The 14,050-nt window shown below is 41.8% G+C and overlaps 1 protein-coding gene and 1 pseudogene across 5 annotated transcripts in view; one reads left to right on the top strand and one right to left on the bottom strand.

Moving 5' to 3' along the window:
* Window positions 1-814: 814 nt before the first annotated feature.
* Window positions 815-4,472, bottom strand: LOC114501388 (annotated as a pseudogene).
* Window positions 4,473-9,139: 4,667 nt separating this feature from the next.
* WWP1 (WW domain containing E3 ubiquitin protein ligase 1) overlaps window positions 9,140-14,050 on the top strand; it is a 120,783-nt gene continuing 115,872 nt past the window's right edge. For 4 of the 5 annotated variants that reach the window (XM_036031082.1, XM_036031079.1, XM_028517794.2 and 1 more), the window contains exon 1: window positions 9,140-9,278. The gene's annotated coding sequence lies outside the window, so the exon portion shown is untranslated. Of the gene's footprint in view, window positions 9,279-11,768; window positions 12,394-14,050 lie in introns of those variants that run through there. The other variant, XM_036031081.1, reaches the window with a different exon arrangement.

Below are 14,050 nucleotides of genomic sequence, written 5' to 3' on the forward strand. Positions count from 1 at the left end.
TCTTTTAAGTATGTGCCAGTGAAATAATCCATGAACTTCTCTGTGACAGTTGTTAATCACTGGTATTTCTTATGTCATTATAAAGTCATGTAAACATTTGACAGTATTTGAAATGGTTGTGCTTTTATGAAATAAAAATTGTCAATATTGATGCAGTCTTCTCTTTAATTTCTCTGAAGAAAAACTTGCCCATCAATCATGCAGTTAATAAATTTCATATAAGAAAACATTACCTAGTATCCTTTTAATTTATAATTCCAGGCAAAGTAGTAGTTCCACCATAACATATATTTCTCATAAAACATCTTTAAAAAAGAAATTTGGTAAGGATTTTTTTGTGTGTAAGCTATGGTTGCCTTTATGTTGGTAAAAAAAAAAGCCTTATTTCACTTGTAATCATAAACATTATTCCAATAAAAGAGGTATATTTTCTCTCCTTTTTGTCTTCTTACATGATTGCAGTAAGTTAAAATGAAATGGCTCTTACAAAGTCAGGGGAGAAAAGAAATAGAGAGAAACTCAATGCACCACAGTCTAAATAATTCTGCCCCACATGCTGGCCCGAGATGGGGACATGCCACAGTTCCCACTCCTTGCTCCAGTTTCCTTATTCTGGATCCCAACCCCAAGCTTTCCTGGAGGGGAAGTTGCCGAATGATGGACCTTGGTTAGAAGAGAAAGTTGAATAGAAAATATAAAAGGTGGAGAGGGCTGCTTTCTGATTTTGTCATCACATTTTGGGTTTATTAACACTGCAACAGGTCCTTCATAGTTAATCCCTGATCTAGGCCTTGGCTTTTCAAATGATTGTTGATCAAACTATGATGTGCTTCTGTCAAGTCTGCTCTCTGGTGCTTCTCTTTAGTGGTCTTCTCTTTAAATAGGTTACTTTCTCACTAGTAAAAAAAAGTTTCACCTCTGGAATTAATATCGAAGGAATTCTCTTTGTTCTGAAAGTTGATTTTATCTCCCTTCTCAATCATGCTCTCTTTGTCCTGGTTGACACAGCACATGTACTGGTTGGCCAGAGCAGAGCAGCTGAGGGTCTGCTGGGCATTCTGGCAGTAAGACTGGAGAATTTTGGCCTGTAGATCTGCACAAACTGTCTAAAACTCATACAGCTTGAACTTTGCTTCCACCTCTTCAGCAGCTATCTGATATTGTTCAGTGGTGACTTTGTAGAACTCTGAGCTCCTCTCCTCCAGCCTAGCTGGCTGCTCTTTGTAGAATGCATCTTGTCTTGGTCACCTGGGTGGAGAGGACTTGCAGCAAGGCAGTGGCTGGAGGACCAGGTCGGGCAAGGTGGCAGCTGGCAGAGCAGACAGTCCCACATTTGTGTGTAAATAAACCAGGAGGAACAACTGGGGAGTGAGACAGATGGTGCAAGCCGGGGTTCCAATGCAGGGAAATAAAGCCTCTAAACCTTTGACTGAAAAAAACCTGTGGGGGCTGAGGTGGCAGGAGAAATTCCCAGCCTCATGGAAGAGTTTGCTGGAGAGACTCACAGGGCCCTAGAATGTACATGAAACCACCCACCCAGGAATCAGCACCAGAAGAGCCCAAGTTGCTTGTGGGTAGTGGAGGAAGTGACTGAAAGCCTGCTGAGAGCTGAGAAAGGGGTATTGTTCCCTTTCAGACACCTCCCCCACATACAGCACCACAATGCAGTGACAATGGGTTGCCCTACCCTATTGAATACCTAAGGATATACCCCTTAATACTTAACAGGCATGCTAAAACAAAAACAAAAAAAAAAATGGCCAAAATGAAAGAACAGATCAAAGCTCCAGGAAAATACAACTACATGATGAAGAGTTAGCCATCCTATCAGATGCACAGTTCAAAGCACTGGTAATCAGACCCTCACAGACATGGTTGAGTATGGTCTCAAAACAGAGGAAAAAGTGAAGGCTATGCAAAGTGAAATAAAGAACTAAAGGAAGAAAGAAGCATCCAAGCAAATGAGAAAGAAGAAATAAGAATTCAAAAAAATGAGCAGAGGCTTAAGAATCTCCAGAACAACTTTAAACGTTCCAACATCCAAATCATAGGGGTGCCAGAAGGAGAAGAGGGAGAGCAAGAAATTGAAAACTTATTTGAAAACATCATGAAGGAGAACTTCCCCAATCTGGCAAAGGAAATAGGCTTCCAGGAAGTCCAGGAAGCTCAGAGAGTCCCAAAGAAGTTGGACCCAAGGAAGCACACAGCAAGGCACATCACAATTACACTGCCCAAGATGAAAGACAAGGAAAGAATCTTCAAAGCAGCAAGAAAAAAGGAGGAAGTTACCTACAAAGGAGTTCCCATAAGACCATCAGCTGATTTCTCAAAAGAAACCTTACAGGCAAGAAGGGGCTGGAAAGAAGTATTCGAAGTCATGAAAGACAAGGACCTATGTCCCAGATTACTCTATCCAGCAAAGCTCTCATTTAGAATGGAAGGGCAGATAAAGTGCTTCCCAGAGAAGGTCAAGTTACAGGAGTTCATCATCACCAAGTCCTTATTTTATGAAATGCTAAAGGGACTTATCTAAGAAAAGAAGGTAAAAAAAATACATGTATAGTAAAAGGACAGCAAACTCACAATTATTAACAACCACACCTAAAGCAAAACCAAAAGAAACTAAGCAAACAACTAGAACAGGAACAGAACCACAGAAATGGAGATCACATGGAGGGTTAGCAACAGGGTAGTGGGAGAAGGAGAGAGGGGGAAAAGGTACAGAGAATAAGTGGCATAGATGGTAGGTAGAAAATAGACAGGGGGAGAGCAAGAATAGTATGAGAAATGTAGAAGCTAAAGAACTTATAAGTATGACACATGAACATGAACTAAAGTGGGGAAATGCGGGTGGGAGGGGGTGTGCAGTGTGGAGGGAAGAGAAAGGGGGAATGGGACAACTGTAATGGCATAATCAATAAAATATATTTAAAAAAAGAAGTTAGGTAGAAAATAAACAGGGGGAGGATAAGAATAGTATAGGAAATGTAGAGGCTAAAGAACTTATAGGTATGACACATGAACATGAACTAAAGTGGGGAAATGTGGGTGGGAAGGGGTGTGCAGTGTGTAGGGGAGTGAAGGGGGAAATGGGACAATTGTAATAGCATAATCAATAAAATATATTTTAAAAATGACAACACACTCACAACTGAACCTAAAAAAAACAAAACCAAAAGCGAACTAAGCAAATGTCTAGAACAGGAACAAATTCACAGAAATGGATATTACATAGAGGGTTATCAGCAGGGAGGGAGAAGGGGAGAATGGGGGAAAAGTTACAAAGAATAGGTAGCATAAATGGTACAAAGAAAATAGACAGGAAGAAGTTAAGAATAGTATGGGAAATGGAGAAGTGAAAGAACTTATACGTATGACCCACAGACATGAGCTAAATTTGGGGGATGATGGTGGGTGAGGGTGGTACAGGGCTGAGGGGAATAAAGGGGGTAAATGGGACAAGTGTAATAGCATAATCAAGAAAATATATTTTTAAAAAAAGAATGCATCCTGCCTCTTTATCACTCAATCTTTCTCCTCCAGCAACTTAGCCAGGTGCTTTGCCTTAACACATTCCTCCTCATTTTGTAACAGGGTGCAGCCAAGAGGGGAGCTCCAAATAGGGATTTGTAATAGGGTTCAGATGAGCTTGGAGATAATTGGCTCCACACCACAGGGCCACACCGCATCAGAATGCTCGCAGCTGTGTCCAATTGTGAGAGGAGCCTGAAATGGGTCTGCAGAGGAAGATTGGTGCTGAGATTTAAATGGAGGCACAGCAGCCATTGGGTGTCTCTCCCTTTTTGGGACCATGTGTCTGTTTAGTACCACATGGCTTTGGTGTCTTGTTTGGGAGCATGCAGCTTGGGTGAGAGTCAGAAGGATGAGGCTTTGGAAGTGCTCCCTTTTGCCACGTGGAGGGTGCCGGGGGGACTGGGTGCATTTGTGGGGAACTTTAGTTTGTGTTATGTCAAATAAATAATAAATTTCTTTCCTTTTCACTGATCTCTGGTATTAAGAGACATCGTTCCTCAGGCAGTGGACAAAACGAACACAGTAGGTGGGGAGGAACCCCTGAAGAAAAAGGGGGTGGTCTTTTATATCATTCAGTGCCCCCCCCATTCTGTTCTATAACAATTTGATATCCTCTCTTGGAGAATAGCTCTGGTCAACTGCTCTTTGACAAGAGCCCTTTCCTGTAATTCTTTGCCTTGCTGAGTTGTTTTTGATTTTCAGATTCTTTTTTGGGTTGCTCCAATGCCAGTTTTCAGTGACTCATCTTTTCAATTCATCAGAAACTGAGGCACCATGAGCATCAGAATACTGTTGAAACTTGAAGTCTGATGGAGAGATATCCTTCATATGACCAGATCAATCACATTTTCTGTAAGCCAGATGCCCTTCAACACAGTGATGTTCTGACTTTCATCCTCCTTCAAGGTGACCCGGTGGGTGCTGGAGGTCCTACCCATTGGCTTCTTCTGTCCCCACAGAGACCTAGTGTGGACCTACAAGCACTTCAGGCCCCCGCCCCCCCCCCCCCCCCCCACACACGGATGCCTCTGGATGTTTGCCTTGCAGAGCGGGAGCAAGGCCACAACCCCAAGAGGCAAGCTGAGAAGGATTTTCTTGCTGAAAATCTATCTTTTGAAACATCATCTAGCAAAGATAATTTCAGACAGAAATGCTGACATACCCTCCCAATTCTAACCCTACATAAAATCTAACACTACCTAATGTTATAATACCTGCTTCTTAGTCTTCAGCAATATTTTCTATGTATCTTCCCACACTGGGTGACAAAGGAATACAAATGTGTTTGTGCCTTACAGCTTTATGTATTATTTCAGTCTGAACCACACTGAAAGGAAAAAGTTTTCCTTCAAGAGGAACTTTATTAGTAAGTAGACTTGTAAATACGTATATTAAATTTAGCAAAATTTCATTAAATGCCAGATTTAGTAACTCTTGATATCAAAAATTTCTGAAAAAACTATAAAAGACTTGTCTTTATGTTTTGGGGTGTGTATTTTTTAATGCCTTCCTAATCATGTTACTTCTCAAGGCACAATACATGCAGGTGAGTTTCTTCATTAATAATGACACAGAGCCCTGGCTGGCGTAGCTCAGTGGATTGAGCACGGGCTGCGAACCAAAGTGTCGTAGGTTCGATTCCCAGCCAGGGTACATGCCTGGGTTGCAGGCTATAACCCCCAGCAATCGCACATTAATGTTCCTCTCCCTCTCTCTCTCTCTCTCTCTCTCTCTCTCTCTCTCTCTCCCTCCCTTCCCACTCTAAAAATAAATAAATAAAATCTTTAAAAAAATAATGACACAGAAATTCACATTTCAAATAGTTTCATCATAACTTTGAACCTGGAGGGACAGCACTTTTTTATTAGATCTGATTAGACCTTGTTTAACAACATGGCTGCCAAAGCTTATTCATAGAGATAAGTGTCAGAGCTAAGGCTTTTTTTTTAATCAATTGTGCTTGCATTATTAATTTTATCTGCTATTTCTCCGTGGGAGTTTTTTAAAGTCACCTGCCCATTTCATTAAGGTTAGCTTAGTTAAAACTTAAGGCAGCCCAGATAACTTGCAAAGACTCACAAGGAAGGAATGGGAGGTGGTGTCCCTTTGGTCTGGGGAATGTAATTCCCACTCCCTGACTTCCTTCTATTTGACATCATGTCATGTCCTAACACCAGTCTACCCTTTTAGTAAATGTTAGTAATAAGAAAATTCATATACTGGAACCCAGAAAATGAAAGTTGTCCCAAAAGGATTAAATTATTTAATAAAAAAGTAAAATTATCAGACAAATTTAAAAAATCAAGTAGATAAATGATGTGATCTCAGGAAAGGACTTATGAAGCAAAAAAAAATAATCAAAGAAAATAAAATGTTACATGTAGGGTGAACATCTACATTACATTAAATTGCCTTTTGTGGATACCCCAGTAAGAAGATGAACAATGAACCAACAATACAGTTTCATATTTTCCCATAAAAATAATATATCATGATGACTTTGAGGAATGAGTGAAGGCAGGGAGTATATAAAATGGAGTCACTTTACCAAGCTGCTAAAATTATTAACATGATGAAGGGTAGGGCACGAAGAAAGATCATTCTTGTTCTAACTAGCCTGCAAACTTAAACTTTCTTGAACTTTCCAGCCCTGTGTTAATGCCTGGATATACATCTGGACCTCCTGATAGCCCTCTAATTACTCCCTGAAGTGCTCACATTTCCAGGCCATCTGATGACCTCCCTGAAGAACTCACATATGCATCCACCCTGACATCCACTATCCAGACCACAGGTACTGACCAGACCTCCTGGCATCCATTGCCCCTACTGCCAGTTATCTGACTGATAACCATCCTGAGCCAGTCCTAGGGCTAAGGGTGCTGGACTGATAATTCTCAAGAAAGTACTTTTTAAAAAAATCCCCACCCAAGGATATGTTTATTGACTTTTAAAGAGAGAGGAAGGGGAAGAAAGAGAGGGAGAGAGAGACAGGTAGACATTGATGTAAGAAACACAGATAGGTTGTCTCCCATATGTGCCCCAACCAAAGATGGAACTCACAACCTAGGTATGTGACCTGACTGCGGATTGAACCTGTGACATTTTGGTTTATGGGATGATGTTCCACCCAACTGAGCAACCTAGCCAGGTATCAAGAAAATACTTCTTGCCATAAGAATTTTTTATTTTGCTTTCTGCTTTGGAACACTTCTGTGTTTTTGTGTAGTAGTGTTTCCAGGTTGCAAATTCTAAGATCTTTGAATAAATCTCCATCATTTATTTCTAGCAAAGTCAGTAGATTATTTTTGAGTTTGTTTGAAAACTTAAGCACAGTGAATAATTATCGTATAATGCCAAAGAATTCTATGGGAATTTGATAATAACAATAGAATATTAATTTACTATGTGTCATGTAATTCTAAGTCTTTTATTTGTAATAATGCATTCACTTTTTACTACCACATTATATGGTAGCAATAAAGTAGTTTCTGGTTAAGGCATAGTCAGGTGAATTTGGCCAACTATCATAACTTGTAGGAGGCAGCAGGGTTGACTTGTCCAATTGTCACACTAGGCACAGAGCCTTGGGCTCATCATACTTTTGTGTGTTATGTGTTGCTAAGTTGTCTCCTATTAATGAGTGATGTCCACAATGTCTTGTCCTCAATACCCCTGCTCAGGTCCTGTAGACTTCAGCAGCCTATGGCTTCTTTTACAGCAGAGGTGTCAAACTCATTTTCACCAGGGGACACATTAGCCTCACAGTTGCCTTCAAAAGGCTGAAATAATTTTAGGACTATATAAATGTAACTACTCCTTAAGTGTTGAGTTGAAATTTGGCCCTTTGAAGGCAACCAGGAGGCTGATGTGGCCCCCAGGGAAAATGAGTTTGACACCCCTGTTTTATAGTGTCAATCCATCACATATTTAAAGGATTCTTTTCCTGATGCCTTCTATTCCAAGCATTGTTGTCATTTTCAGAGAACCCTAACTCTCCTTATGTGCCCAAAGTAGGAGAGCTTCAGTTTTGTCATTTTTTTCTTTCACTGATGTTTCAGGCTTTGTTTGCTCTAGTCCCCACTTGTCATCTTCCTGGTGGTCCAGGGTATCAGTGGAATTCTCCTCCAACACCTAATGAAAACAAATCAATTTTTCCTTTCAGCCTTCTTCACTGTTCATTTTTCACATCCATACATAGTAATTGGGAATATGGGGATGTGGATAATCTTAGCTTGGTCTCTAATGACACATCTGTGCTTTTGGTGATCTTTCCTAATCTTCCACTGCTGCCCTTCCAAGTCTCAGTTTTCTCTTGATTTCTTGACTGTAGTCTCCATTTGAACTGATGATTGTTCCAAGGTCAGCAAAATATTAACAATTTTGATGTCTTCATTGTTTATGTAACAGTGTATTTCTCCCATAGTCATGAATCATATCTTCTTGATGTTCAAATGCAATTCTGCTTTGGCACTTCCTTCTTTCACTTTCATCAGAAGTTGCTTCAAATCATTGCTACCATACTTTTGGGTCCTATAAAAATATTTTAATTTCTTTTAAAATGAGAAGTAAAACAAATTACCAGTAATGTTAAGGCTGAAGAAAACATTTTAATGCACAATACTAATATGTTCATCTTCATATCTATACAATTATAAATATAATTTTTAATATTATTTTATGGAAGAAGAGGCCAACAAAGGTAAAAGTATCTAGGGCCCACAAAAGTCTGAATGTGGTCCTCTGTGGCAGAGCTGCATTTTGGTCCCAACCAATGTGACATCAAACCTAGGTTTTTTCTGGGACACAATTTGCCAATGTTTCATAAGGGATAAAATTATTCATACCCTTGATTACTTTTTAAACTATGACAGTAAGGATATGGAAAATGATTTATGAAAGACATTTATTTATAATTTGGTTTATTCGAAACCAAACAAATATGTAATAATAAAAGGCTGGTTCAATTTTAGCTGTCAACTTAGGGGCCTGGGTGAGTACTAGGTACTTTGAATGGAACTGAACAAAGTGGGAAACAGAACTTGAGATTGCTGTGAGTGAAGGTGAATAGAGCAGGGAGCTCTCACACAGGGCGGGGTGCAAGGTTTGGTGACCAATAAAGGGTGGTAGTCCTCTGCTGATGGCGTTTATTTACTCTTGCAATGTGTTCTGCAGCGCCCAGCTTGGCCAACAGATACTTATTTAGTGCCCACCTTTGCTGTAAAGCGTTCCAAAGGACGCCAGTACCAGAGGTCCTCCAAGTAGGAGAGGCACTACCCTCGACGCAGCCGCAAAGTCAAGGCAGCCGCACGCACCTCCACCAACCCAACAGCCTCTCTCCAGTCTCCGCCCCTCCGCGGCTCTAACTCCGCCTGGATATCCAGGCCACGCCCCCAATGGCTCGGGGCTCCGCCCTCCTCTCCCATTCGTTGGCCGTCCCTAACGCCCGGAAGACCAAGTGGAGGAGGCTTTCCCAGCTGCGTTGCTGGTGCCTTGGCTGCGCATGCTCGGGGAAGCAGTGGGGTCCGGATCTTTGGGCCGGGTGGAGCGTTCTTGGGGAGGGAAGTGCTGGTCCGCGGAGGTGATCGCGGTGGGGCGGGTTGGGGGGGGAGGGCCTGGTGGCGAAAGAGCTTACAAGGGGCTGCAGGCGGCCTGGCTGCCGGCCGAGCCTGCGGCGAGATGGCGGTTCTGGTCGCCGAGGGCTAAGGCGCTGCGGGGACACGCTGCTGCGAGCTCCGGAGCTGGTGAGGACGGTGGGGCGCGGACTGGGCAGGGGGCGGGTGGGGACTCTGAGGCCGAACCCTGGGCCTGGGTAGAACTCTGCGGGGCGGGGTCGCGGAGCTGCCGGGTGGCCCTAGCTTAGGCCGGAGTGAAGAGTCCCGGTAACTCTGCTGCGCGGCTGCTCAGCCGCTCACCTTGTCCCCCTGCCACCCTGAGACACTGGGTGCACTTCCTGCCCGCGCCTGGGTTTCCGCACCTCGTCCCGGACCGCGTTCTCCGCCTGTATTACCCAGTCCTCTTGGCTGCAGCCCCAGCGCACTCCACCTCCATCCCGGTGACCCGCCAGGTCCCAGTGACCTTGCAGTTTTTGCTAGCGATTGGGACCTCCTCCTGCCGACCTTTACGAGATGTTAATTTTGTAGTTGGCTCATCGCTTTGTCACTTTTGAGGGATCGTCCTGTGCTAGGTACGTCCTTTACCTCGTTGCCTAGGAGTGAAGCTGCCTTGGCTCCCGTGATGACCTGACAAGACCACTCACTGCCTGTTAAGTTGACATTTTTCCTCTTCCAGCCGTTTGGCGTGTCTTTCATTTTCTGTTGGATAAGTTTTATGTATTTTTTGTGTGTGCAGCCTAATGTTCAAAAGGATTTGAGTTAGTGCTTTAAAATGCTATTGGCAACAGTGGTGGAAGAGGATAATGTCTAAAATCTAAAATTCTCTCTCCCCCTTTGGCGTTTTTACCTGAAACAGCGGTGACCAGTTGCATGCAGGTGTTCACAAGAATTCCCACTTACTATAAATGAATCTTATCTGTGCACTGAGTCTCTGTATTATACAAGCAAAATCACCCTTTAAAAAAGAAAGGCATTCTTTTATGCATGTGTTTGCTTTTTAGTCATAAAGTAGTAAGTTAGCTATTATGGAAATGATCACTTTTCATAAGCAGTTAATATTTTTTCAAATTGAATACTTAAGTGGCCAAGTATTGAGAGCCACTCAGATTGAGAAGTGTTAAATAAATGGAATAGTTCTTTCAGATGTAGCTTATTGACATTTTCAAATAGTTCTTCCTGGACTTTGAAAAGCAGAAAGTAAGGGCTATGTTTTGGAAGCCTGGTGTTGATAGAGAATGTCACAGATAAAGTCTCTCTGCCTTCATAGAGAGGAATCTACTGTTCACCCCAGGAAGTCTGAAATTTCTTTTACTACTTTGCACAGTTATTAAGCATTTACTGCATGACTCTGCAAAGTGTTTGGGGAATATAAAGGTGAGCATGATGATGGTTTTTGCCTTCAAGGACTAGTTAGGTGGGTAGGACTATATATACATGCCTCATTTGTCTTTTTTTTTTTTTTAATCCTCACCCAAGGATATAGGTGGATTTGGGGGGGTTTTTTGGTGGTTTGTTTTTGTTTTTGTTTTTTTTAAGAAAGAAAGGGAAATGATTGATTTTCTCCTGTAGGCACCTGACCATGGATGGAACCCATATGTGTGTGACCTGACTGGGGATTGAACCCTCAGGGTTTTGGTGCACAGCACTGTGCTCCATCCAACTGAGCCACTTGGCCAGGGCTCATTTGTCTTTTAATAAATAGTTAAGGTACCTGCAGAATTCAAATTTAAAAAGGGAAAAGCCCACATCTCATTTGGGAAGGTGGGATTTCCTGGCTTGTGAAATCTTTAAGGATGACTAAGAATCTTGATAGGCAGGGAAAGGTAATCCAAGCAGAGAGAAGGGACTAAGAAGAGCACAGAATTCATACATCTGAAGAGATGGAAATAATTGTTTGGATGGAGCATAAAGTATTTGTACCAGTAGTGAGGGTGACAAAGCTTGAAGTAAAAATTAGACCAATTTATGTTTGCTTTTAATGCAAGCAGATGACCTTGGATTTGGTAGACAGTGGGGGTTTTACAGATGACTTTGAGTTGAGAATGTAATGTAAAGCTGTTTTCAGAGGGTTAATCTGGCAGCTGTTGCAGTGTGGATTGAAGTAGAGAAGACTTGGAGGTAGAGAACACCTCGTGGTTGCTGTGATCATGGGTAGCGAGGGGCTGAGCTGGGGCTGTAAATACAGGAATGGTAAGGAGGAAGGAAGTAGTAGATTAGACAGAATTGATGATGAGAGAGAAAATGAGGGGAGAGAAAATAACTGAAGGTTCTGATTCAGGTTATTTGGGTGAATAGTGGTATGATATTGAGCACATTCACAGAAGCTTTATATTTGGCATGTGTTTATATTTGGCATGTGTTACTTTGTAGCAGGAGTTCTCAATCTTTTGGGGATTAGTAATCCTTGGTGGAATTAAAGAAACCTGGCCTGGAAAATTTGCATATGCACCTGTGCTTTTTGCTTAGCATTTTAGAGCATAGGTGGCAAACACAAGGCCTGCGGCCGAATCTGGCCCTCACCTTTTTTTTATCCGGCCCAGCATCTTGTTTCTACCTGGTGGCAGCGCCAGCTCTTTGCCCCTAGTTAAGGAGTAGTTACATTTATACAGTCCTAAAATTACATTCAGCCCTTTTTTGGAGGCTGATATGTGGCCCCCTGCCCCCAGTGAAAATGAGTGCGGCACCAGTGTTTTAGAAAGTCTGTGGACCACCTGAAGCTTATTCATGGAACCCCTGGGCCAGTGGGTTGGCCTGGAAGCAGCTCTCAGAATTAGTTGGGGGCTTTTAAAACACTAGAGCTCTCAAATTCTTTTATTACTGCTTAGAACCCTTACTGTGGAGACACACTATATTTACATCTAAGGACACTGTCTCCTTACGCTTGTGGTGTTGTTTACAGTGAATTTTGACTAATTTATGTTATTTGCCATTATGTTACAGAGCAAAGTAGTCCAAGAGGTTAAATGATTTGCCCGAGTATTTCAATTAGCAAGTGTGTAAACTGGAATCAGGAGTTGATTTCTTTCTTGTATGATGTATGCAACTGACTTATCATCATTGGGTATAGTTACTGCCTTTATGTGACCTTGTCAGTGAGGACTAGATGATCCTGGGAGGTTCCTTCCAGTTAACAATTTGTGATTCTTGGCTCTTATGTTTTCATTGGACTATCTGTGTGCATTCTTCTTTCCATGTGATGGAATGCTGGTGAGGCTGAGGGATGAATTGAGTGTATGGAGAGCAGGTAGTGATATTAGGCCAGTCATTTACTTATTTCCTTTGTGATCTCAGTCTGGATTGGGGAATGGGATAGGGTAGGGTGAGGTGGGGTGGGAAGAGAAGTAAATGAAATTTACTTCTGGGATTGTGTATTTGGAATTATAATTACAGGCACAGTTTGGGGATATTGTGGGTTTGGTTCGAGACACCACAATAAAGTGAGGTTTCATATATTTGCTGGTGGAGGTTCTTGTCTTCCAATGGCTAAAAAAAAAAAAACCCAGCACCTGTGAAGTGCAGTCAAGTGAGGTATGCTTGTAACTACACTCCTCCCTGGGTTTTGAGGAAACTGAAAAAACACAAGGAACCAGGTAAGCAGTATTTTGCTTATCTATTACTATGTAACAAACAACCCTAAAACCAAAGACACCTTTTTTTTTTTTGGTCATGGTTTTGCTTTCCCAGGTTGCCAGGCTGGTCTCATTTGAACATTTCTGCTGGTTTTGCTGGTGGTCACTCAATTGGCCACATTCAGCTGGCAGTTCCCCTGGGTACTGGTTTCTCTGTCTTTCTGTTTCTCTCTCCCTGTCTCTTTTTCTTCTTCTTCCTCTTGTACCATATAGTCTTGTTGTCTCAGGGCTCCTTGCTCACCAGGTGGCCTTTCCAGAAGGATTGCTGGCTGCAAATGGTTGCTCAGGGCTCACAGGAGTTCAAAAGCAGTAGCAACCAGGTTTTCCTCAGCAATAGTCTTTGGAACCAGCATAACCTCATTTCTGTCATATTCCATTATTTACAGTAAGTCACAGGTCATCCCAGATTCAAGGGAGAGGGATCAGATAATATGAATCCCAGGATTATACTGGACCCATTTATTACATAAATGGGGCTTCTGGAAAACTCTTGGGAGCTGACACTTAAAACTACCTAGTACTTTTAGTACTTTGTATCTGGGCCCTCCTTAAGGAAACAAGGAATAAGGTAATACTCATCTCATCCAGGAACAGGTAGATTTCAAGAGTGGAAGCTAGGTTTTTCTCACTTTATGTTCATCTCTTGTCTTTATGTTACTATCTATTTTAGTAGCTTTTTTTTTTAAGTTCCAGTTATCTAAGTAGTGTTAAGGCTAACTGGAGTGAAGGAAATGAGTGTTTTGTTATTGTTATATTATAATTTATGAGTGGAATAAAGAATCAACATCTCATTTAAAGAATTTAGGTGTGGCTTTGGAGCACTTTTGAAGCATTTCATGTAAGCTCAAAAAATGGGCTTCTGCATCCTAGTACAAATCTGCTGATTTCTGAAAATAGTTCATTGGCTGTTGTAGGGAGGAATTTGGTGCTTGACTGTACTGAGAAACATGATCATGTAGGTAGGAAGGGCTAGGGCAAAAAGAAGGGGACAGGTAGAATTACGTTATGGTGTTTCTCAATGGCTCTCCTTTCTGCTTTAAATTATTGGGTAGTTTAAAAGTACTAGCATTGACAGAATTGTAGGTATGACAGCTCTTTATTTAAGAAAGATAAGCTCTTATAATAGCTGTTTAGTATACCCATATATTGATTAAATAAGATAGGAGAAAGCAACTGTTGAATCCTGACTTAAGGTGGATACTCTGGCTATGTAGCATCCCCCACATGCCAAGATGTCCTACACTTGTATGTGTTTAGTTAGTGTGGGGCAGA

This window comes from Phyllostomus discolor, chromosome 7, assembly GCF_004126475.2.
Source record: "Phyllostomus discolor isolate MPI-MPIP mPhyDis1 chromosome 7, mPhyDis1.pri.v3, whole genome shotgun sequence".
Classification (NCBI taxonomy): domain Eukaryota; kingdom Metazoa; phylum Chordata; class Mammalia; order Chiroptera; family Phyllostomidae; genus Phyllostomus; species Phyllostomus discolor.